We start from the raw sequence: 26980 nt of genomic DNA on the forward strand, positions 1-26980 counted from the left end.
TATACTTTTAGAATAAATAATAGTAGTAAATTCTGGTAAATATACTGCTGTTACTTATTCTGTAGCTAAAGCACCGTTTCTTTGTAGTTTCTAAAAAGTTTTATAAGTACGAAATTGAATTCCGAGGCACATACATTCCAACATATTTCAAGCAAAGCGTGTCGGTGTGCGGTCGTAGCGCATATAAATAGAAGATTTAACCCTGAGAGGGATAATCGGGAACTCTTAGAGCTTTAAGTAAGTGCACGAAGCGATGCAGGGTTAATATTATTTTTTAATGTATTTCAACTTTTTTACTCGACTGCAGTGGGCGATATTTTTCGAATGTATTAAGTATGTCTTTAGTATATTTTAGTATGAATGTGGTAGAACCTTGTGGTTTTATTCCGACGGCACCACTTCCACATCTATTTCTGCCTAACTGTGTTAAGCGCTGCTGTGTTCTGGTTTGAAGGTTATGGAAAGGAAGACTTACGTTTCCGAGGCGCTCCAGCTAAGTCCTCAGGGGTAGCGGTGCATTTGTGGCGGACCAATATAAATCCCTTTAAAAGTCATAAAATAAGTTTCATTTTATGCGACAAAAAATAGTAAGTAAAATCTGAAACAGATCCTATAAAATTCACTTTTATTGTTTGAGCAGCTTACTTGTTCGTGTTATAACAATGAATTCATAATTTCCCTCTTATAAAAGTACTTATCGTTTGGGCTTATTTGCTCGGTCTGCTTGTTTGCTCGGTTCGCTTATTTGATCGGTTTGCTTATTTGATCGCACTAATCCCGAACGTGCTTCGATGACCGTCAGTGGCGTTACGGGTGTTGTCGGAATAAGCCGCACTGATATACATAAACAACAGAGCTTACTGCTTACGTTTATTTGGCCGATAGAGACAATAAAATTGGTTTCAATATATTTGTGTTTCATGTTGCTTATGCAAAGAAGATTTTTGTTCGAACTTTTTTTATTAAATTGAAGAGCAGAAAGCTAGTACTGCCCATGTGCATTTATAACAAACCCCAGATACGAGACCTACCTGAGGTCGAGGTGATGTATTGCTACCAGTATGGTTTATTGTTGGAATGTTGAAAAGCTTGAATGTCTCCCTTATCACATCATGTAAGCCAGAACACAGTAGCGTCGACGACTGCTGTTATTAGGAATAAAAAAGGCACAAAGGATCTACCAAATTCAAAACTTGAACATGAACAAACAGTGACAATGGAATAACAAACAAGTATGCGGTCAACCTGATGGTATGTGGTCACTGTCGCCCACAGACATTCTACTTTAATCTACTGGTTCTACCGACTGTTTGAATCAAATCGAAAATCTCCAATCCAATATAAAACTAGGAAGTAAACAGTGATTCTCCATCCATATACTAGAAAAGTAATCAAACTACTAGTTAGTTACAGTAATCTCTTCCACGAAGCACTAGCTAGACCGGTTGGTTGAACAGTTTAAACCCGGGATTACGTTGTTTGTTCGTTGTGGCCGGCACTCGCGTCATCGAACGCCCCGTTATCATGTAACAATGATTTGAAAACACGATTGTCGTTTACTGTACCTTTACCAGGAGTTTTTACGTTTCGACAAATATGACTGTTTTCGTATTTTTTTACGGATTTGTCCATACAAATTCCAATCAGCGCCCCTAGCGGATTGTGTCAGAACTAGGATATCGTATGGGCCAATACATAAACAAATACCAAAACAGTCATATTTATCAAAACGTAAAAACTCATGGCAAGGGTACTGTAGACGGCTTTAAACGTAATGAAGGTTTTATTTTATACTTTTCATGTACTGGTTTATGTTAACTACACTTTTTTATATATAATGTAGGAGTAGCAGACGAGCATGCAGTCCACCTGATGGTAAGTGGTTACTGACGCCCATGGACCCTTCTTTCAACCCTTTCTGGTTCGACTCCGGCGGCACCACCGCCTCACCTATTTCTACCTAATAACAGCAGTGTTAAGCGCTGCTTTGTTCCGTTTTAAAGAGTGTGGTAAGGGAGACAGACTTTTCCGAGGCGTTCCAGCTTAGTCCTCAGGGGTAGCGGCGCATCTGTGGCCGACCTCAGGTAGGAATATCTGATCCTATCTGAGGTTGATTACAGATGTCCATGGGCGGCAGTAGCCACTTACCATCAGGTGGACTGCATGCTTGTCTGCTACTCCTATATTATAAAAAAGAATTAGGACTTGTATTTTTTGATTTCTTAGACACTGATAGACAATAGCCTGTGGTTGAAATTTGATGTCATTGGCCAAAGTTATGTTCGTTAGACAATCACGTGCTACAACGGTGAAGGAAAACATGGTGTGGAAATGTACACACCTAAGAGTTTCTTAAATAAATGTTCTAAAAGATATGTGATGCCTCCCAATTGTAATTTGGCCAGCGGCAGCGAAATTAGCACATAAAATCAAATGATTATTATGTTAGTAAAATTTTATGTCTGATACGTGATCCAAAATGTCAGCATTATCGAGATAATAACATGTTATTATTTGTTATAATTATATTCATTAATTTATATAACGTAAGACAACCCAATTATGTAATCTAATCATTTTCGTTCTTAAATTGGTCGCTATTTGTTTACGTATTTGCCCATACAAATTCCAATCAGCGCCCCTAGCGGATTATGTCAGAACTAGGAAATCGTATGGGCCAATACGTAAAAAATACCAAAACAGTCATATTTGTCGAAACGTAAAAACTCCTGGTAAGGGTTACTGTTCTTGGTTTGAAAAAAATATACCGAAACGCAGGTATACCTATTTCTCTAGTTCTATAGTGGCAGTGATTCTTCTTCAATGATATCAAATGGGTTCTATTACCTTTAAATTTCAACCAGAGCCCTTAACTCGAATTATTGCTCTTTTAAGTTAAACTTAAAACTTGAAAATAGCAAAACACCTATATTTTATATATTGATGTTCTATGCAATACATTTATTCAAATTATTATTGGAAGTAATTTTCAATACACAATATTGTTGTCTAATACCAAATATTATCATAAGGTGAGTGCCTTCAGGCGAACATAAAGTACGCAACTTCAATACAACTTTACAGTCGCTAAGGGAGTATTCTGTCAATATTTGGTTAAACTACTTGAACTAGGACCGTATTTACATTTATTTTGCTCGGATTTCCCTTACAAAAGCCTTCCAGTTGTCCGTTGTATTGAAAAGTACGATTTTATATTCCGTTTATTTCATGTAGATGAACACAAAAGTTTTAACTTTATAGAAAAATCGTATCATAAGTACCATCAACAATTCTATGTGGAATGAACATATGAAAAGATATAATCTATCTTCAATTATATTTCTAAAAAAAATCATAAACAATTACGAATACCATAGTTTTAATAGCCATAAAATACACTTAATAATTTTAAAAATAATTTTATAAATAATTTTATCTTTAAGCACAAACGTTGTGAGAAAAATTACCGTACATCAGTTTTACAGCTAAGAACCACGTCGAAATATTAAGTTAAGCGCCCTTACAGATTTATTAAGACGTACGGGGTACGCGAAGATATAAGTAAAAACCTATTCAGCCTTACAAAGTTTATCTACCAAAGTTGGATCTTATTTAAGTTGGGAGCGGTCTAACCGCAGCTCAACTTAGCAACACGACTGACAGCTCGACAAGTTTGCGTAACGAAAATAAACCTTGGTTTCTGCACAAAACTAATTAATTATGTTTATTAGCTTAATCAATAAAGTTCATAATTCCGTTATGTAGTTAAAAGTATAGATGTACGCAATCTTGAAGATTATCTTCAAGTGTGTCATGACCAATTTAGATTTTTTATATTTCAATGTCTTCGACATTATTTGCCGCAGCTGAACGCTTTTACGTCTTACGGCTTGAAGCCCAAAAGGGGTGTAAGGTCTGCTAGGGTTTAAATTAGAAAGAACTTTTTGCGTACGAGGTACGAGGAAGATATAAGTAAAACCCCTATTTTTAACCTTAATCTTAAGTTTATCTTACCAAAGATTATCCAAGTTGGGAGCGGTCTAACCGCAGCTTCACTTAGTAACATGACTGACATCTCATCAAATTTGCGTAACGAAAATAAATAAAACTAACTAATTATGTTTATTAGCTTATTTAATAAAGTTAAACATATAGTTCATGTACGCAATCTTGAAGGTTATCTTCAAGAGTTGTACTCGAGTCTAATGACCAATTTCGTTTTTTTTATATTTCAGTGTCTTTGATATTATTTGCCGTAGCTGAACGCTTTTACGTCCTACGGCTAGTGGCCCAAACGGGTGTAATTCCGCTTCACATGTGCGCAAAAAAGAGAAACAAAACATAAAGCGCCATTTTGTCAATTTAGACATTTAATGTTACTTTACTGTTACTATAATTCTGATACAATCCACTAGGGGCGCTGATTGGAAATTGTATGGGCAAATACGTAAACAAATACCAAAACAGTCATATTTGTCAAAACCTAAAAACTCCTGGTAAGAGTACAGTAGACTGCACGGTCGCTTGCTACTTCAATATAATAAAAAGTGGGTTAAATACTCGTTTACTTTTATTTTATAAAAAAGTACTGTAGCTTACACGTGCAAGTTCAAGCAGAACTCATATAATAACGCATTCTTCATTCTCCGTTTCGCTTTACATTTCTTCGCGCGTCACCTGAGGCGTTTTATATTCAAACAAGGAGAACCTTGTGACTTCACTCGCATATTTTTAAATAAATGTATATTTGGTCTTTGTACGTCACATACAAAATAAATATTAAATGTTCCATTTCTTTATGTGGTAGAAAAACGGACAAGTCGTGAAACTAGAGAACTATTATAATAAAAAAAAATCGATTGCTTAAATAGTAACCTACTCCCACAATTTACACAAATCCAGTGACAACTCATATGTGAACATCTGTTAAGCCATTTAGGCTGCAAGGAGTGCTAAGGATTGAGACATATGTATACATATACATACATATATGTGTACACACTCGAATAACATTACCCTCCGCAGTGAGTATAAAAAATTAATATCATTCTATTAGTGAATAAATTTTCAATCAGACTGATAATTTCACAAATTACCTTCAACATTATGGATAATTTTACCTTTTTTTATATATTCAAATTTCAATACATTTCAATACAATGCACGTCCGGATGCCCAATCAGTTTTATCTGATGGATTGACAGAATTGAAACGTTTCATTTGCTTAATTGCATATCACTCCCACAGGCTGAAATACAATCGAAGCGAGAATTATCATGACAGTTACACTGTAATCAAATATACTTGTTACATCATTTATCTTAACAACTTTTATAGTGCCTAATAACAGCGTCTGTATGTATTATGCGTTAGAATTTATACCCCATAAGGTTAATTTCTTTCATTACAATTTTTTTTAAACGTCTAGTTTATGAAAATATTACAAACTAAATTATGTGTTACATCCACAGTTTGTCACGTGTTAAAAGAACAGTCGGATTTCTTTCCCAAAATAAACGTCAATGAACACTTTTCGATCATCATCATCATCATCATCAACAACAACCCATTACTGTCCCACTGCTGGGCTCGAGTCTCCTCTCGGAATGAGAACGATTAGGCCATAGTCCACCGCGCTGGCCAAGTAATAATTAATTTCTAATACGCACATAACTTTGAAAAATCAGAGGTGCGTGCCTGGGATTTGAACCTCGGACCCCTCGATCGAGCGGCCGAGTTTCTTAACCACTAGGCTATCACTGCTGTACTAGGCTATCACTGCTGCACTAGGCTATCACTGCTGCTTCTGCTGCTGCTTTTCGATCTCATATGTTAAATACAAAAACATAATTGGAAAGAAAAAACAACATTTACCTAACAATTTCCATAAATAGATTCTGAAACTTTCTTCATCTATGTAAGCGCAACAATGAGATTATAACTTGATAGGCATCTGACAAGTTGCCAAGTTTGTGTAAACGAGGTGAACGTAAACGTACGACATGAACAATAACAGTCAGCTGTCGTATCACTCAAGTTGTTTCATTCATAATTGTACATCACTCCTACATACTAAACACAATTGATGCGAGAAATATCATTGAATAGAATATGTGGGGAAAAGCCGATTTGGACGTAAAACTAGACCTTCCCCCGACAAATACAGTTTTTAATTGTTTATTTATTTATGATCTATATTTATATAATAATTTATATTTTGTAGTAAATAAAACTTACTTGGTACATTTTATCTTTACAACTTTCTAAATAAAAGAGCGTGTGGAACTTATGTGCACATAATTATAAGGACGGAAGAAGTTACACCTCTTGAACATAATTAATAAAGTACTTTTTATACATTAAAAAAATCACTGAGAAAATAAGTAATAAACAAATGAATTATCTGTAACATCAGCGCACGCAACTATGTCCTACGCTAAAAATATATTCGTATCTGTTTCTTTAACTTGCCAAAAAAGAACAAGTTCAATGAATATTGTATAGACGATTGCAAAGAAAAACAACATTTACTCAACAATTTTCATAAAGAGATTCCAAAACTTTCTTCATCTAAAGTGTAAGCATAACAATGTTGTAAGCGCTACAATGAGATTATAATTGGACAGGCACATCTGACAGGTTGCCAAGTTCGTGTAAAAGGGGCGAACGTAAGAGCCGGTCCACACGGCGCGTTGCGTCAGCGTTGCGTCGTCGCAACGCAAAGGTTTTACGCATAGCCGGCCACACGGGCGCTGCGCCAACGCAGCGTTACTACGACGGAGTCGTAACGCTCCGTAAGTGAGTACTCCCCCGCCCGCTTCGTCTCGTGCGCTGCAGCTCAGTCGCGTATGCGCTGCGTCGACGCGCGCACCGTGTGTACACTATGATTATTAGTATGTAAAATGACGCAGTCACAGCGCTGCGTCGACGCAACGCTGACGCAACGCACCGTGTGGACCGGCTCTAAACGTACGGGATTGAACAATAACAGTCAGTTGTCTTATCACTCAAGTTGTTTCATTCACAAACTCAGGATTATTGAATAGCCGACTTATATATGACGCGACCAACTTACGCCCGTTAATAATCAATCTTTCCATTTTTGTCTAACAAAGATCAAAATTTACAATAGTACAAAAAAAACTACTATGTGTTCAGTATGAAAAGTAAGTATTTAATTGTAAGTAAAATTATCTCAAATTATTTATTTGACTATATTCCTATCTCTTAAGAAGAGCTAAGACTGACCACATCGCTGGCTTGATCAGTAGATTTCAATATATTAAAACAAGTGATATGCAAACAAATGATAATAATTTCCTAATTATCACTTGCATAAGGTTGGCTTTGCTTGTTTGTTGGTAGCCCAAACACCCAGCGCAAACCGAATTTGAAACACTAAACCGTATTTTTATAACAATTATTCGATAAACTGTTGATAAATTAGATTGCCTTAGATGATTAATAAAATTGCCTGCAGAAAAAAACGCTACGTTATGCGCTACGGTGCTACGCAGCTACGCGAGCTCTACGGTGATCGATGAGAAACTCTAGTAGCATAATAAAGAAAAAGTTATCGGCAATAGCTATGCATGGTAACAGAAATGTCACGACGTAATTTATAATATGATACATTACTCACAGTACCTTTGATTTTAATTTTAATCTCATATTATATGAAAAAGTCCATAAGTATTCGTATTTTTTATGTTCCAACATGGTTTCAACGGCGTATTATATTTTTATGAGTTTATAAAGTTATGATTCTTATGAAGTTTAATAAGAAATCTTCCAAACTTTATTATGAATCAGATTTTTTATTTGAGTAACTTTATTCACATCAGTATATATTATTCTAAGACTTTTCATGTTTTAAGGATTTTAATTTTTATTTTGCGCAATACTATACACAAATCCTAATTAAACAGTACTAATACTAATAAAACCAAATTAAACGTTATCCTTGATCATTATTATATTATCTATAAAGCTCACAGATAAGCTTTATGATATTTTTAATTAGAAAACTTTATACAATATTCCATATAATATACATATCATTGATTACGTAAATAAAGTTTGAAGAGCTTACCATATATTTTAATATCAAGGTTCCGTACTTTGTAGCTAGTATATTATGTAAATGGAGACTATGAAGGACAAAGCTCAACTTTGAAACATTTTGGGCGCTTTACCTGATAGTCCTTAACTTATTATCCCCTAGAGAGGTATGTTCAAGTTTTACTATTAGTTACTAAGGAGTTAAAACTTTCAGGAACCTATTACCGGTATCATTACCTTTTTTTTACGAGAGGGAATCTTCCAATGTGACCTGGTACAATGGGAGTGACTCAGGGTTATGTGGTATTCTTACCGCACTAAAATCCGCCGGTGGCGGTCCTCGACGCTGCGTAAGGAACTCCAGGATCTTCAAAAGAACGCAACCGGAGTTTTCCTAGCGCGTTGCCCCTCCGCACTAGGTGAGCACTCGCCACACCGTCTGCTGGTCTCGACGGGATGCGACCACACATACCACCGTTAGAACTGCCGAACCCTGGATCTACCCAGGGTCGCTAGCCGGGCGGTTCGATCTCCCACATTTTAGCCCCTTTTACGTGTATTTCTAATTTATAGGAAGCATACCGTCCTTCATATAAACACAACAATTTGGGTTGGTTAAACATGGATATAGGCCAAGGCCTGATTTAGCAAGGCAAGCAATTTCCAAAAAGCGTTTAGTAAAAGTAATATTATTAAAGCGATTGTTATATTTTAGAAAAAAATCTATTCCTTATTAAGTATTTGCCATTTGTCATATGGCACATTGTGAGGTCGTTTGCTTCAATTTTTTAAAAAATATTGTATGTTACGTAACGTTTGGCATATAACAAAGAATTCTTGTAGTACATTGCTCACATGTTAGCAACTAAATAAGTCGAGTTAGCATGCGACCGGCATGCGTGACATGATAACATCTGTGTTATAAATAAAGCATAGGTTTCGTGTACACTAAAATACGAGTAACAGCATTTTATTAAACCATGTATTGTGTAACTTTCACGTTTTAAAGGATTTTTTTGTGTTAAAATATTACTACCTGTTATCGTCGTTAATAAGGAGCTTGGATGTTAACGATATCGCATTTTTATAACATTACATTAAGATAATAAGTGACTCATTTGATATTTCAGTTTAAACACAGATGCGGGTATTTGAAGTGGGGACGACACCATGGTGGCGCTCGAGTTAACAGAGAGCGGGATTCTGGTCGGAGACTTCAGCAAGTCGAATAACGGAGATACTTGTGTAGTTATAATACTTCTAATCACTAGTGTGAACTTACTTACGTATAATTGTTATATCATTACTCTGTATAGTTTATGTGACTATATTATTACATGACTTCAAGACCTTCAAGATGACTTTGATTTCATACCTGTATATAATTTTTCGTTTAATGTTGTTGGCTACTTCAACCAATATATAGCTCATCTGATGGTAATTGGCTACTGGCGCCAATAGACGTCAATAATAAACCACAAATAGGTTTGGAATATTAGCTATACCATAGATTCCTTGCTACCCAGAGGTCTAAGTTGGAACGCCTCAAGTTAGCAGTCTCTTCCATTACATCACCCATTAAACCAGAATACACCACTTACCACTGCTGTTATTAGGCAGAAATAGGTGTGGTGGTCCATCCGGAGTTACCTACAAACTACAAATGCATCTACAACCTTTATAGCTTAACCGATATCATTCCACGTAATCTAAATATACATAACTCAAAGGTGACTGACTGACGTAGTGGTCTATCAACGCACAGCCCAAACCACTGGAGCGATCGGGCTGAAATTTGGCATGCAGGTAAATGTTATAACGTAGGCATCCGCTAAGAAAGGATTTTGATCAATCCTACCCCCAAAGGGATAAAATAGGGGATGGAGTTTGTATAAATCTTCTTAGTTAATAATATTACTTCGTAACGCGAGCGAAGCCGCGGGCTCGTTTATTATAATGGTCGATGTATTCTAAAATAGAATAACATTTTCGATCGCTATTTTAGGTATTATTAAACAAAAAACACTGACCGGACAATATGTACGGTCCTTTTGTACATATTTGTACGAAAAACAAAATATTTTCCATCCGCAATGAGGAAAAATAAAAGCAATTTATGTGTTTATTTGCCGATATTGTGTTATTAGCCTCGTTTATTATTATACCTCAGATCAAAAAATGTAGAAAAGGCCTCTCAATCAAAATATTGGAACGCACATTTATCGAAGTTATGTCGAATACATTCAGTACAAAGTATCAAATGAGACCTTATTTTTGAAAAGAGATAGTGATTTAATTCAATGCTCTGAAATATATGAAAATAAATGATATCGATTCGATAACAAAACGTTTAAACATTTGTTTACAGTTTGCTAACCACTACGAAATTTATTTCTAGAACATTTTACAATGTTATGAAAATCGGAAAAAGAACTAAAAGTTTTATCTTAACAGGGAACGCAGTACAGGCATGTCCTTAAAATAAGTACAAAATAAATAGGAGATTTTATCCTTACTAATTAATAATTAATATTATAAATCCGAAAGTAACTCTCTCTGTCTGTATGTCTGTCTCCTCTTCACGCATTAACCACTGAACCGATTTTAATGAAATTTTGTAAAAAGATAGTCTGAGACCCGAGAAAAGTTTGTATCCCTGAAATCCCACGGGAACTAAGGATGGCGATCTAAGATCTATTAATCGGAGAGTCGATCTTTTGAACCAAAAAGTCGATTATTTTAATCGATATTAGTAAGGATTGAATCGTAAACTATGATCAAGTGATCATCTTTAGCAAAGTTGTTGACCATGAGCCCACGAAGGTTTCAGAGTTGGTACGACCAATTTTCGCCAGATGGCAGCACTTTCCTTTCAATGAAGGTACGAATTTTCAGTTTTATGTATGTTAGTATGTCATATTATTTTCTTTTAAATGCGGGCGAAGCCGCGAAACATAGTTTAAAATAACATAACAAATGTATGTATCTATTTAAATCTCCTATTTTAAAAAGGTTTTAAATAATTCAATAACATTCCATCCATAAATCGGTCAGTCCATATAAACGCCTAGAGTGTTTTCAGTTTACGCCCACCTTTCCTAATGGGCAATAAAAGCAGTATCTAGATATTAACAAACGATCCATTAAACCCCAGGAGGTAAAGTACCTGCGATTAAACTTTTTTATCGAAGCCATATCGCGAGTAACACGTGTATACGTAAGGGAACACTGTAGTTATATGATCAGCAACACTTGTGAAACTAATGTTTTGTTAAGATTGAAGTGGTAAATGCATGTAGTTCACCTGATGGTAAGTGGTAACTGCTGCTTACGGACATCTGTAACGAAGGTGGTAGAACCCTTTGTGGTTCGACTCCGGCGGCACCACCGCCACACTTATTTCTGCCTCATAACAGCAGTCTTAAACGCTGTGTTCTGGTTTTAAGGGTGTGGTAAGGGGGGCATACTTTTCCGAGGCGTTCCAGCTTAGTCCTCAGGGGTAGCGGCGCATCTGTGGCCGACCTCAGGTAGGAATATCTAAATCTGGGGTTGATTACAGATGTTCATGGGCAGCAGCGGCCACTGACCATCAGGTGGACTGCATGCTCGTCTGCTAGTCTTATATTATAAAAAATCATATAAGACACGGGTTCTACTGAACAGATGACAGATATGTTAGCACTCCTGAGAGCTAAGGTTTCATTCAACCTAAATACAGAAATCCTTCAAACCAGAAATGTATGTGACAGTGGTACCTCCCCAGCGATCTGTACTAGTTCTACAACCTTCCAAATCTTGTATGCGATTTATATGATCCCCATAGGATACCAATGTGATCATGTATCTCTATTTTTATTGTCATCAGCGCCTTGTAGGGCACAGATCTCCGCTGAATTCGTTTTTGATCTTAAACTCTTCTGGCTTTCTGCTAAATGAAATGCTATTCTGTGTGATTAAGAACTGTGTATAGATAGACTTCACACTCGTTACCAATTATTGTGGAGAGCCTAACCTAACACAAGCATATAGTGATAACAGATTTTTAATATGCTTTAATGTAAAATCCGATTTGGCATTCAAAATAGGCCCTTCAGAATGGAGCCAAGAATTGAACCATTAAATGGAGAAATCCTTCCACCTATGTGGGCGGATCACATATGTCATTAGACAAACAATCCACTCCACGTGACATACACAAAGCAGTTCAATGATCCATCCGTCCTTTAAGCTAACAAGGTGCCCCAAAGTCCAATGTACAATTGAATAAATAAGTCCGAATCTTTGTCGAGTCCCTTCATACTCACTTGTGGAGGTCGTTGGCTCTCATGAGCGTTCACAATGAAATCAGACAGTAAGGCAGGTGACATGACTCCCACGGACATCACCCTGTATTGCTAAAAATAACCCTGAATAATCTATGAGAATAACATATCTAAAATTATATATTCCTTTGGCTAACCTCGTTCCAACCACTCAACACGTTATGCATACATTATAATAATGCATACATAAACAATATAACCTTGAGTTCCTCACCGTTTGTATAATAAATTTCAGGCTCTCGGAATAAACACCTTACCCTTTTGTAGGTACATCGTAATATCCCGTCTTATGAATAAATAAAGTTGAGATGACTGTCTTAATTTCTAAATGTTCTTGTTAGAATTATGTCAAAATGTAAAGGTAAAATTAATTAAAGAGTATTTTGAAAAGGTTTTCATATGTTTGATAGATGGAAAAAATAAAGTCAATAGAAAATATGACTAACAGCTCATGAGTGATGTATAATTTCATATTACATCAAAAACCGAACAGAAAAAATACTTAAATTGCTAACATGTTAAACTTTACCAAAAAAATCAAAGCAAGTAGCTTAAATAGAAAATTAAAGTATAACCAACGTATCAAAGAAACAAGATTTTACAATTTATTTTCCAATTCTACATCTCATATTATTGAACACAGATATAAGTTTCAAGCACTTTCCTATAAAGAGAAGTAACACCTTTACTTTTAAACGAACGATATTTCACTTCTTGTCAATAAGGTGTATAACCTTCTATAGTAGAAAGAGCCTTCAATTTAACATTCACTTTGAAGATTTTACAAAGGTAAATGTTTCTTGAAGTAACTTTTGAAGCACGCCATTTAACAAGACGTTGTTAAAAGTTTCAGAGACGGGAGCATCTGGAAAGCTCTTCTTGCTAAAGTATATATTGTTGTTAGCACATTTAGAAAAGTTATATTAAGATTTCGGTTAAAATGAAATCAATAAAGTTTTTGACGTAAACTCAATGTTATCTGCTATTAGTTACCGTTAACCGATTACTGTCCCACTGTCGGGCAACCGTCTCCTTTCAGAGGTCTAAACCCTTATCGACTTAGCCCACCGTACTAGGAGGTGGTAGAACCCTCTGTGTTTCGACTCCGGCGGCAGCAGTGTTAGGCGCTGCTGTGTTCCGTTTTGAAGGGTGTGGTAAGGGAGACAGACTTTTCCGAGGCGTTCCAGCTTAGCCCTCAGGAGCAGCGGCGCATCTGTGGCCGACCTCAGATAGGAATATCTAATCCAATCTGGGGTTGATTGCAGATGTCCATGGGCAGCAGTAGCCACTTACAATCAGGTGGTCTGCATGCTCGTCTGCTACTCCTATATTATAAAAAAGTGTGGATTGGTAGACTTCACATCATTAAAAAAAAAATTAAAGACCTCTCTAAAAATCGAAGATGTAAGCCCGGGATTCGAACCTCAGTGCCCAGGTTTAGATGCGAGCTTTCACTAAGCTATTGAAGTCCAATGCAAGTGACAATATATCTTCGTAAATATACTTTAGCACCAAACACAACACTCACTAGATAAATTCGTTACATATTAAACAAGTTCCACGAATTCGAACCAATGTCCTCCAGACTTAGATATTTACGTAACGCTTAAGTTTATTCATAGAATATATTACAGCCCGATCTGGAACACAAAGGTGTGCTATTATAATGTGTTCCCGGAATACACATGGTTACGAAGCTGTAAATATAATATTCCTATAACGCATTGTCGACTTCTTTGCTGTTGCAAATGTCCATAAGTGACTGTAACTACTTCAGATGGCATGTTTAACTACCGGTATGGATGAAGTCTTATTCCATTTTCAGTATTGTTTTTGACGTGACAACGTCTTATAATTCGATGGAGCCGGCTGCACGCACCAAAAAACATGACTCATGCGGCGTTACCTCGCTCTGAGGCGTTCCATTTAAGGCTTGAAGTGCAAGCGCGGAACGAGCGACAAAGTGGCATAATCGGCCTCCGCGTTCGGCAGCGTTCGACATCTGTCTCTCTCCTACTTGAGTGAGCGATGCGTCCGCGTGGACAGCTACAATACAATAATACATTTACATGTTTTAAATTTAAATTTTCTTTTGAAAAATGCAACCATTCCATCAGTATTTTCTTATGACGTTGTCACGTTCAACTATCGTCAGTAAACCGACTTTACAGACAACCGATTTTTTTTTATATAAGTTCATATGCAGCCCATCTGATGGTAAGTCACTATATATCTGTAACCAACTCCATACAGATAGAGTTCTATGATATGCCGATTACAGATGCGTTTCCACTCGTGAGGACTAAGATGGGCCTCATATGTAAGTCAGACGGCATGGACACCCGTCGCCTGAACCGTAAAAACTGCTTCTCACCAGAAATGAAGGTGGTAGAACCCTTTGCGGTTCAACTCCGGCGGCACCACCGCCACACCTATTTCTGCCCAATAACAGCAGTGTCACGCACTGCTGTGTTCCGTTTTGAAGGGTGTGGTAAGGGAGACAGACTTTTCCGAGGCGTTCCAGCTTAGCCCTCAGGGGTAGCGGCGCATCTGTGGCCGACCTCAGGTAGGAATATCTAATCCTATCTGGGGTTGATTACAGATGTCCATGGGCGGCAGTAGCCACTTATCATCAGGTGGACTGCATGCTCGTCTGCTGATCCTATATTATAAAAAAAAAAATAAGGAAAGCTATAGTTGGTACCTCACCGAACTATATTGAATCTACCACCATTTTAAAAATCTGTAGCTCATGAGCTATTATATTATTTATTAACTAACAATTAGCAACAAGTACTTTAGAAAAATCTACAGACACTAACAAATTCTTCAAAATTAAATAGACTACAAAAATATTTATGCTACCATAAAATTACAAGTGTGTTTTGCTCATCTGTACAAGTTTCTGTATTTTTATTTGAAAATCCCTTCCAAATAACTTTAGTAGTTCCAAAGATTATCCCGTATAACCTAGAATGTAATTAAACTTATTTTTAGTACTAAGCAAATAATGTTTAAGCTCAGAACGACTTCCAAATTACACCTAGACACTTCAATTTTTCAATTTGTATCGATATTATTATCATCCTACACACCCATGGCCGACGTGGGTTACCATTGAATCTATCAGGCTAGTGACGTCATTGTGACGTCACCATGGTGTTAGAATGGCGAATACGAAGTGACAGGTTGTTTACAACAAAATTATCGGCACCGTGACCTTTACTACCTACTTATCTTTATTCAGCACATTGTCTTCGATTTATTAATAAGTTGACTGACAGGTACTAAATAATTCAAAGACTAATGACGTATGAAACTAATTGTGTGGGTCCTGTGTATGTGTTGCAGTGATCGCCTAATGGTTAAGAAACTCGGCCTCTCGAACGAAGGGTCCGAGGTTCAAATGCCAGGCACGCTTCTCTGATTTTTCAAAGTTATGTGCGTATTAGAAATTAATTATCACTTGCTTAAGGAAAAAATCGTGAGGCAACCTGCACACCTAAGAGATTTATATAAAAAAATCTTAAAGATGTGTGAAATCTACCATTACGCACTTGGCCAGCGCGGTGGATTACACTATTCCTATCCTAATCCTTCTCTTTCTGAGAGGAGACCCGTGCCCGGCAGTGGGACATTAATGGGTTGATGATGATGTGTATGTATTTATTTATGTTACGTTCAAATTGATAGTGCATGAATGTATTTTATTGCTTGGGTAATATCGAATGATAAGCGGTCATTACCGAATCGGACATCATGAACCTACCAAAAATTCCCCTTCTATCTGGCTGAACTTTAAATAAAAGATCCTAAGTATACCTTCGATTATATAAACGAGACTTCAGAAAACAGCAAGTCTGATCGTAAAATAGGTATTCATTTCAATATTTAGATGAATTCTATCTCAATTTTAAGTGTTGAATATTGAATGTAGTCTTTGTTTTACACTATCGCAATTGACTCACTCAGTTTCACCCTTTTATTTTGGAATTCAATGAGTAAATTATAAATTCATAAAAGATTTTATATTAAGTAGATTAAAAGTAGAAGTAATAAAAGGACTTTTCGTACACCACGTTGCTCATAAAGGTGGTAGAACCCTCTGTGGTTCGACTCCGGCGGCACCACGGCCACACCTACTTCTGCCTAATAGGAGCGGTTACCATACCGGTCCGACGAGGAAAGGATCCGGGTTCGATCCCATGCCAGAAGTTACCTGCATGATGAATTTTAATATCTGTTCTAGGTGTTTGTGTATTCATCTATGTATTTTCATGGCAACCACAGGGTATCCTGGGAGCTTTAAGAGTAGAAAGCGTCCCTATATTAAAAACGGCCGTGCAAATGAGTTTCAATATATCCCAGCGATCTATTCATAGCTTCTATATCTACAGCTTTGAACAGTGTTGACGTATCCTAGTAACACGGGCTTATAGGCAAACTTTTGAGTCGGGAATGTTATTGACATATCCGTAATCACGCCGCCAAACTTTCCTATTCACGCCCGTCCCAGTTTGAAATGCTTCGTTCAAAATGTTTGGAGCTTGAGAATCAAATGCACTGAAAATATATTTATTACGGACTCTCTGGGGGATCCATTTGCGTGCTTTTTCAGTTTTTGAATGCCAATGCTAGTACGAAATATCTTACGATTAGTAGGTAATAGGACGTTAGTATTAATCTAATAATCAGTCTTAACCAAATACAAATTTTGTAAGTTCCGAATTTGTTATTTTTCCATCTATTTCATCTTTTGGCTATTGTATTTCTACTATTCCAAGCAAAGCTCCCATTTCTGCATTATAAATTAAAAAAAAAAACATTATCAACTTGAAATTGTTATAAAGACAAAAAAAGAATGTTTAAAAATAACCCCCAACAATTTAGACCAATCCAGCAACACATCATATATTAAAATCCGTAAAGCCGTTTGGGCTGCAGAGCGTGACAAAGAGTGAAACACACCTACACACAAACATACAGTCGAAAAACATTACCCTCCATAATCGAGTAAAAATAATAGTTCAAGCAAAGTATCAAAGTCTTTGCACTCAAGAAAAGAACATAAACAAGTAAAGTAAGCACCTTCTTGTTCGTAATTTGCCTCATTCTTTGAGCACACTCATGAAAGTTTCAAGGGAAATAGAAAATGAACGCTAAACTTTACTTAACATGAGTACATTATTTATTCAAGAGCTTATTTTGTTGCTCACTTCTCCTTACATTGTATTGTTACACTTATGTCTCAAGCCTTTCGTGTTTTTAACGCGATGGAAATATTTATTAGTGATAAACAAAAGGTGGACTAAAAGTGGTAGATCCCTCTGTGTTAAGCTCTACTATGAATGGTGTATTAAGGGTGACATATTTTTCCGAGACATTCCACCTGAGTCCTCAGGGGTGGCGACGCATTTGTGGCTGACCTCAGGTAGGAATCTAGTCTTGGATGGATTACAAATGTTCATGGGTGGTAGTAGCCACTTATCATCTATATATTATACAAAAACACACACTGAGTGTGTATATACCTCCTTAACAGATCAATCAAATCCTTAACAGATAAATGAAAAACAATTAGGTAAAGAAACGATAAAAATAAAACAAACGTGTAAATCAATTAATTATAATAAAATTAATTATAAAAAAAGTGTGTGTGTGTCAGCTACGACGCACGATTGGAGTTTACTCCTTACGAATGATAATTATGATATATATCGAATAGAAAAAAGGGTAGGTAAATGAACGCATCTGCTAAAATGATAAGAGAAAGAAACATATATCTGTAATTATTCGGATTATTTATATTACTTCAATAATGCGTATTACATAAAGTATGTTACAAAATAATATAAAATAGCGCCATCTAGTGGCAAGTTTTATAAATTGTAAGTTTGCAAGTTTATCAATCTATGTATTTTGGTTCCAAATATTATAATGGTAACTTAATATAATTGTTTATATTAAAGTGAATTTTAATATAATATAATTATTTATATTTAAAACAATGTTAAACGTTTTATAACTTAAAACTTAATAATTATAATTTCTTTGCCATCTATAAAATATCCTTGTTGCAATTTACGGATGAAATTTATATGAGACTCAATAAACATGTTATTATATGTAATTTGGATTGTTTCTGAATGTTTTATAATTCTAGAATTCATTTAAAACGTATTGCTAATTTTATATAACTTATTTTGAACATAATTAGCAATAATTCTGTAATAAATATTAAATAATACTGTTTTGATTTTGCCCGTTTATCGTTGATAGATGGTGCTGATCAATAATGCATCCATTTTTATAAGTTAAATTAATATATCAGTAACTTACAAAAGCCTCTTTATGTTAAAAACTTATTTTGCTAATATTATATCTTATTCAATTGCTTACTGATTTTATATGTTACTCTTCTTTAAAAACGTTCATAAAAGATTGTTAATCATATTATGGCGCCAATGTTCATATTTTTCACAGTGTTTATAAATGATCAAACCTATAACTTAATTTATGCAAAAATGTAAACAAATTAGTTAATGACGTTTTAATGTTTTATATATTGCTAATTATTTTTATTGTAATAATTACTTTCATATGGGATTTGAACTTACTGTATTTTAAATTAATAAAAGCACTCTTGATTCATATTTTGGTTTCCGTTACGCCTCAACTTTTCGTGTTACACTTGATTTTACTCCTCATAAAATTTCCGTACCGGGCCTTATAACTCAAATCGTTTCTTAAGGACTAAACTCCAAAAATATATATATTAGGGTCGATGTTATCGAACATTATGGATATATCGTTGCATTGTAACACCTTCATTCTGAAAGGAGAACTGCGCCCAGTAGGACAATGAAGGGTCGACGACTATAGCTATTGTCTTTAACAAAAGCTCAACGTTACAAGAAACTTTCTGTAGCCAAGAGTCAATCCATTTATCTACTTCCTTACCCTTAAAGCCCTTGTAGATAAGTTTTATTATGAGGCTAAGTTGCTATAAAGGTTCATCTTATTAAGTACGTTTTATTATTGCGGGTAATATTTCTCGGCAAGTTATTGTGGTAACATTTCTCTAAGTTATATAAAGATGAAAAATGTAATATTCGTTTTAATAGCGTTATTATTTTAGTCCATATGTTGTATGTATTTGTATACATATTAGAAATTGTAACGAAACACCTTCCGAAGTCGCGGTAGTTAACGTTCAAAAAGTGTTTTATATGAATCAATCTGAAATAAATTTGATTTTAATTTGAATCATAAGTAACAGATGGATAAATGGTTTACATATTACCAATGCTTAGGAAATCGTATTTCTTTTACAATGCAAAATGTAACGTTCCTTTAAAACGTTATCGCCTAATTTTACATATTTGTATACTTATAAATCTAAATTTATCGTTACATTTCTATTTAACCAGGAATCTAATTCGGCACACTGACAGGTCAACTTGGTGATTCCTGAGCCTGAGTCATTACACCAATTCCACTAAAAGCTATGTTGAAAGCGCGAAGCAATTACCGGTTCGCAAGGAATTGCTGCCATTAGGGAATTCGGGTGTTTGGCATCTTGATCGCTATGCCAATGCCCTATCCGTTAATTATTCCTATCCCGGCTATATTGATATAGATTCATACCAACTTATTGTCCCTAGAGAGTTATGTTAAAGAGGCAGCAAACATACATGCAGTTTCCCTGTTGGTAAGTGGTTTGTTAATTAACATGTGTAATTAACCGTAGATAGAATTAGTCCTTTCTAAGGCCGGTCAGAGATGCATAGTTCAATGCGCTGGACAAGGATGAATTGATAGAGTTTATACACTCGTAAATGTTTTTGCGTGGCTGGGATTCGAACCTCGGATCTCCCGATTGAGAGACCAAGTTTCTAGCTATTAGGCTTACATCGCTGTTGTAAGGTATAAAAATAAATAATATAAGGTACAAAAATAGGTATAATTGTGGTGCCTCCGAAGATGAATCACGATGGGTTCTACCACCGTTCATATTACTTTCAAGATACCATCAAGATTCGAATTAACACCGTCCATTTAACACCAAAAGAAAAACTTTTGAAAATGTTCTTTTAAAAGCTGTACTAATCTATCTTTAATTAAGCATCTAAGTGTAAAAGTTGTTTGGAGAAATTAATTTTACTTTAAGATAAAACGACCTTTTCTATAAAAATAAAAGTTTATTTTATGTCTAATGATTGAATGGACTTGAGTAGGCCATTAAAAACCTCTTTGAACAATACAGTTTAATAACAAATATCAATTAATTTTATCAATAAATTTAGATTATGAGATGTTAAAAATATTGCTCAGATACTTAATACATAAAGATAAAATAATTAATCGCTAATTAGTGGCAATCATCTTACAACGGAAACAACATATAAGTATGTCGGATTATAAAAATTATATATTATTAACAGACTCCATTTGTGAAATTTATCTCCTAATTCTATTTGCAAACACAATTTTATGTTCTGTTATTTAACAAGTTTGTGTTATTTATATTTATTATTAGCTGTGCCCCGCGGTTTCACCCCCGTTAAAAATAAAACTAACAAAATCATAAACAAAAAAATGTTAACAAAAAAATACAACCGACTTCTATGTCACTACAAAGTAAAAAATAATTCAAATAAATGTTGGTTTAGTACATATTTCTAAAGTCGGCGCTCTATATATTTAGTTGGATAACGATGTAAACAGCGTGTCTAATATGAGCGCCGACTTCAGAAATATGTACTAAACCAACATTTATTTTAATTAATTTCAATATTAAAAACAGACGCTCCAATTTTATTTATATGTATAAATTTCGCAAAATATTTCCGATGAAAATTACCTAAATGTTACAAGTATATTAACTCACAAAGGCGTAATACGTAATCTTCGTAACCAAGGCCAGAGGCTCTACGATAGATAACCCTGAATATTATATGTACAAAAGAGCCTCCAATTTGTCCCTCTATCACAAATGAGGCCTCGTAGAGACAACCTTAATTTTGTCTATTTATATCCCTGTAAAATAGACCGGGGTTTAGCAGAGAAACTTATCTCATAGCTCTTAATATATTTCAAACTAGAATTTATAATAAAAAACCTCGACTGATTAAAAATAAACCATTAATTATTCCTAAAGTTTAATTTTTTAGACGAATCCAACGACAACCCACACGTTAAAATCCGTAAAGCCATTTGTAGTAGGACATGCTAATAATGAAGGTGGTAGAACCCTTTGTGGTTCGACTCCGGCGGCACCACCGCCACACCTATTTCTGCCTAATAACAGCAGTGTTAGGCGTTGCTGTGTTCCGTTTTGAAGGGTGTGGTAAGGGTAACATACTTTTCCGAGTCGTTCCAGAGGACTAATCCTCAGGGGTAGCGGCGCATCGGTGGCCGACCTCAGGTAGGAATATCTAATCCTGTCTGGGGTTGATTACAGATGTCCAGGAGCGGTAGTAGCCACTTACCATCATGTGAACTGCATGCTCGTCTGCTACTCCTATGTTATAAAAAAAAATGAAACATACATATGCTCGAAATACATTACCCTCCGCAATCGGTTACCTAAAACTTTAAATGGCTTTAAAAATATTTCACAAAGTATTTCATAAGAAAATTACCTAAATATTACAAGTAGATAAAGTAATAAATACGATACGTAATCTTCGTAACTGAATAGTATATGAACAAAATAGTCTCCAATTTGTCCGTCTATCCCGAATGAGGCTTTGTGGGGACAACCTTAATTTTGTCTATTTATATAGCTGTGAAATGGCCCGGGACTTGTTATCTGCGCTTCAGAGACCGGCTAATAACAGTTATGTCGTGAACGTAAGTAGCATTTTGCAAATGACACCCATTTTTGTAACACTAGTAGTTACGTAGATAATATAACAAGGTTAAACATACCATCTGAGGCGATCTACGGTTTTTCTTACTCGTAGTTTCGCTTTTGATATTTCTATTTGTCTTCTATTAGGTATTTTGTGCTTTGACTCCGAAGCCTGTGCCTAATGACCTGCTTCTCTACCTAATAACAGCAGTGTTTGGGTTGCTTTGTAAACTTTTAAAAAATAAAATAATAATCGGAGGCATTCCAACTTAGTTCTCAGGGGTAGCAGCGCATCTATGGCCGACCGAGGATTCTTATTTTATCTGGGATTGATGACAAATGTCCATGGGCGACAGTAACCGCTTGCCATCAGGTGGATTGCAAACTTGTTTGCTAGTTCTGTATGATAAAAAAATGTATCTGTAATGTATTATAAATGTATCTTTGAATTGATATTTAATAATTGTTTTATAGATAAACAGTATAATAACTTCAAAATGATTACTTAACCCAAAAAAAGAGTTGTTTTAAAAGTGACACTTTTATTTCTAGTCGTAATGACGCAAAATAAAAGACATTTAATTTACAAAAGTGTGGTTCCCAGCTGTCTGGATTACAAAGGCCACACGATTTAGATATTTAAAAGCTCTTTCATTTTGTCAATCTTCAAAAAATAATCCCTAGCTAACGGTGGACGCACTGATCCATTATTATAATTGGAGAGTATGTGGTATACCACAATTATTAATTAATTTTATTATTAACGAGCATTTGCCCGCAACTTTGTATGCCTAAATTATAAAATGAAGTAATAACACAAACTTTGAGAAACTAGAGAAACCCATTTTAAACCGTTAGGGGTTGATTTTCAGAAAACGGCGAAAAAAGGTATTAAGTTATTTCAACCCAGAAAGTAAAATACAATACTTTATAGTGTTTGCTTCAAAATTCATCGATTTTAAGTAGTTTTTTCAAGCAAACTTTCCCTATTTTACCCATTACGACACATGACAAGTTTGAGGCCGATCTCAACTAGGACTTAAATTCCATTTGGGGTTAATTACAGATGTTCTTGGGCGGCGCTAGTCACTTACCATCAGGTGTACTGCTTGCTTTTTTTCGACCTGAATCTTTAAAAAAAAAGCTGAAGTACGCTAACCGATCCCCCATTTTTCATTCGTTTTGCAAATGTTCTAATCTAGACTTACTTATATTAAGTAAATTATTATTTATATTATTATTATGTCGATCAATCATTACATTTGGTACATTCGGTACATACTCAGCGTTTACAGATCCTTAACTAACGATATAAAATATATCCCAAGTGGCAGGGAATACGAATCCCTCGTATAATCACGCGAGATCGATGCTAACCCCTCATCTCATACTTGATTTCATCTGAAGGACGTTTAAATTGGTAAACGTGGAAATCAGGTCAAGTTTATGATAAACAAACTTGTAGCACCAAATTTTATCTGAGTAGTTTGGCTGTAAATTAAGACGTAAGTAAGCAAACGAAGATATACACAATGTATAATAATGTATACATAATGTAAACATACAACTAGTGCCTGTGGGCATCAGCTGTGATCAATTGTAAGGGTTTACGGTATATTTTCATTACAATACTTTTAAAATTATTTTATGTTATAACAGTCTATTTAATTGTTGGTGAGTTGCAATCTAGCGGGAAATTATATAAAAGAAAGAAAGACATTTTGTTTAGAGAATAAAATGTCATAGAATTCATTTTTAGCGAAACTAAACAATGGAGTTGTTATTGAATCTTTTATAATATAAAATAGTCTTTACCAAATTAAAATTGGGAAATTTATATTTAGGAATAATAATTTATAAGAGGAATCTAGACTCAAATTATTTTAAGTACGTTCCTATTACTAAAAACATCCTTCTCATCATTATTTCAAAGTAATTGAACATACTCGTACCAATAAAAGTTAATATACGATTTTATTAATAAACCTAAGTTATTTACACCCAGACCTAACAATAACTATGTTAAAGTAATTATATTTAATGATAAATTAATAAAGTACGAATCTACTCTTCCCACTTCCTAGTACTCGTAGGTTCGTATAATGAAAAGCTTTTTGTCTCCTGTCTGAAGTGCTTGCATGAAAAGAATGGAATATGGGATCCTTTTGTCAGTAATTGCACGAGTCTTTTAACTTCAAAACTTAAAACAATGACTTCACTACCGTTTCGTGTGTAGGCGTTGTAACGGGGGAGGTATACTTTTCAGCGTTCCGTACTCAAAGGGTAAGTACAAAACTCTGTTATTAAGACTGCGCTATCTGTCAGTTTGTAAGTCTGTTACGGGGCTCTTTTTCTTGAATCGTAAGAGTTAGACATTTCTTATGGAGTATACAGGGCGATTTTTTCAAATAGGCCTTCAGGGCCAAATCCGAAACTATACGAAAAATGCTGATAGAAGTTACGAGGCCGATTTCCTAACCGGGAATCGAACGGGATCATTTTGAAAACTAACAGTCGGTAGTTGGGTAAAAAATAATCTTTAAATTACTTTACGGAGTTTAAGAATGAAATAATTTTGCTTAAACTATGGTAACAAACATATTTATTTAATACGTAACTACGTTATTAATTTTCATTGACAGTGGTGGAACACAAAAGACAAATAAATAATCATCTTAAAGCAACACGGTTAACCTTGAATAATATAGAACATATTATTTTACCATTAATTATTCAGTAACACAAATATTATAAGCAACACAAATAGAATTTTCATACATTTGCATATTTCGAGGATGGGAGATAATTTTCCAAGAAGTTTATAAGCGGAATATGTTATACATATAAGGTATGCGTACCGATTTGCGTATTATCATATTTTCTAACGGATAGGTAAATTTGTAAAATCAGTGTTTGTATAAAACAAAATATGCAAATAACACTAAAATATTGGGTTTTCCAAGGTTAAAAGAAATTGATACGTTTTCTTTTTCAGTTTCGTTTTCGTTTTCTACTTTATTTTTTAGCTATGTACGAGTAAGTCGAATAACATTTAAATATTCATTAAAATATATTAATATTGTCAGTAGGTATCGGGTAGGTAATCCTTTTATTTATGTTGAAGATCCGGAATCGTACCCATCTTGGTGCTAAGTGTAGACCCCTGTCCAGCAAGGTAAAGGCACCAAAATCAGGACAGCTAAGAATTAATTATGAACATAATAATATTGTACGTATTTTTCTCATATTACTTAAGTCTATTTTATGCGCCCAAGGTACCGTGGTTGGAGGGGGCTTCACTCCACGATTTTTGTAGACCGCAACTAATCGACAAAGTTTGTCGTTATCAGCAACGTTGGACGCGGTTAAGAGTTGAAGTTGGAGTAAAACTTCACGCGCTTTTATGCTTCAGAAGGCTCAGTCAGACGTTATCATTGAATATAAGTCTTTAAACTTTAGCCGTAGCCATTTGAAAACATTCGATACGAATTAGCCAGTCACCCGGTACGGATTCCTGGATCAGTCAGCAATTGAAATGCATAGTATCGTGGTAATATAAGGTGTGTATCCAAAAATCGCCCAAATGTAGAGTACATCCCTAGTCCAGCAAGGGGAAACAAATGGATTGCAACCATGGACTAGCATAGTTTTTGAACATTTTGACAATTTGCCATAGTTTTCGTTTACCAAATCGATGTTTTGTACGTCGACTTGGCAGTAACATGGGTACATTGAACCAGCCCGCATTCAGCTGTAATGTCAGGGATGTCTTATCTCCCGCCGTCATCCGTATCGGTTATCCTCTTATCTATAACTAGTACGCAATAATACGCTTTTTATTTAAGTGCCATGCTCCCCGCGAACGCTTTTAATTAAGGTTGGGATTGTGCCAGCCAATCTATCGAAAGTTGGCTTTACGTATTTAAGTACTGTCGCGTAAATGACCGCGAGGCACAATGGCTACTAAACCCGTCTTCCAAGCTATGGATCCTGGGTTTGATCCGTAGTTAGGCAGTTAATAAATCTAAGGGTATAAAATGTTTGTCTGCATAAAACCTGCTTACATGATCGAGATTTTATCTTTTACACATCGAAACAACTTCTGCCCAAAAAAAGAAAGTATTACGTATAACTCCGTCTCCGTGAACATTACGCATTAACTTGACAAAAATATAAATTCCATTTTTTATATTATAGTAGCAGCCTGCCGTCCGCACGATGGTAAGTTGGTCACTGCCGCCCATGGACATCTGTAATTAACCTTAGATAAGATTAGACTCCTGTCAAAGGTCAGTCACAGACGCGCGGCCACCCCTGAAGACTAAGCTGAAACGCCGGATAATTGTCAAAATGTGTCACCTTTCAAACCAGAGCAGAGCAGCGCTAAACACCTTGAAATTAGTCATTAACAAGTAATACAATACATTACACATATAAGCCAAAACATAGCCCCAAGTGACATCCAAATCCTGTTCAGATACATTAAACTTTGAAATAACGTTCACAGGGAATTCCTACGATAACTAAATTCCTATCATGAAAAACGGAATTTACTTTTAAATACTGTTCTTTTAAAGATTCATTTTCCAAGCTGACGTAATAAATCAAAACAATTTTTCCACCTGCAATGTCAAGTGCAAGTTACTGCCCCCACGGCCGTGGGCGCGAATGCGTGGAATCCATTCATTCATCGAACCACATTAATATTTCACCTACACATCGACAGGTCTTTGATCTTTAT

The 26980-nt window shown here is 35.3% G+C and overlaps 1 protein-coding gene across 1 annotated transcript in view; it reads right to left on the reverse strand.

Moving 5' to 3' along the window:
- The window catches only part of amon (prohormone processing protease amontillado), a 110000-nt gene that overhangs the window by 82534 nt on the left and 486 nt on the right, over positions 1–26980 (reverse strand). The gene's annotated exons all lie outside the window — the stretch shown is intronic.

Source organism: Epargyreus clarus, unplaced genomic scaffold, assembly GCF_041222505.1.
Source record: "Epargyreus clarus isolate Ecla_fem2 unplaced genomic scaffold, WU_Ecla_fem_2.2 ptg000006l, whole genome shotgun sequence".
NCBI lineage: Eukaryota > Metazoa > Arthropoda > Insecta > Lepidoptera > Hesperiidae > Epargyreus > Epargyreus clarus.